The sequence below is a fragment of the Panthera tigris genome, chromosome X (genome assembly GCF_018350195.1).
Source record: "Panthera tigris isolate Pti1 chromosome X, P.tigris_Pti1_mat1.1, whole genome shotgun sequence".
Taxonomy (NCBI): domain Eukaryota; kingdom Metazoa; phylum Chordata; class Mammalia; order Carnivora; family Felidae; genus Panthera; species Panthera tigris.
In genome coordinates this window covers 58,375,575-58,376,558 of record NC_056677.1, presented here as the reverse complement: position 1 = coordinate 58,376,558, position 984 = coordinate 58,375,575, and positions in this window count along the sequence as shown.

Here is a 984-nt window from a genome sequence, read left to right as displayed (position 1 = left end):
AAGCAGGCGCTGTGCTAAAAACATGGAGCCTGATGTGGGGCTTGATCCCATGAACGATGAGATCATGACCTGAGACGTAATGAAGAGTCAGACATTTAATCAACTGAACCACCCAGGTGCCCCTCCAAGTACTTTTGACCCTATACTTCAATATGTGCATATTTATGTATAAACAAACGATATGCATGTAATACTGTGCTAATTGATTTTATAAATTATAAAACATAAACAAATATGTGATAAAATAAATGTTATTAGGAATTCTAACACTATCACCCTGTACCCCAATAGATTAGGCACTCATTTTGGAGGCCATAGATCTTACAGCTAGCTGATGGAAGAAGGACAAAAGAAGGGGATAAACATGTGTTGTGCTCTACTGCCTCTCAGGCCTGGCTTCTAGGGCTCTGCATGCCTTAGTCATTTACTCACTCAATAGATTTCACTGAGTCCGTTGTATCTAGGTCTTATGCTGGGCACCGGGAGATAGAGAGATGGACAAGACAGACACAAGTAGTTTACAAGCCAGTCAGAGGAGATACACAATAACTAAAGGCATAAATAACCAATGTAGGGCTAGCTTGGTAGCAGTGCTATGAAGGAAATCAACATGGTGCTATGACAGTGAGTGACGGGGATGAGTGTGGGGAGCAGGTTTGGATAAGTGGTCAGAGAAGGTCACTCTGAGCTACGAACTGAAGATGACAAGGAGCCAGCAGAGAAAACAGGAAGTGCCAAGTCCACGAGATGAGAAGAGATGATTTTGAGAAATGGAAAGGCCAGTATGTCTACGGTGGAGGAGGTAAGGAGGAAAGTGGTAAATTTTATTTGAAGTGCAATGGAAAACCACTAGAGAGTTTAAAAAAAATTTAGTTTAGAAAGAGAGAGAGAGAGAGTGAGCAGGAGAGAGGGGCAGAGGGATATATAGAGAGAGAATCCCAAGCAGGCTCCACACAGCACAGAGCCCGATGCGGGGCTTAATCC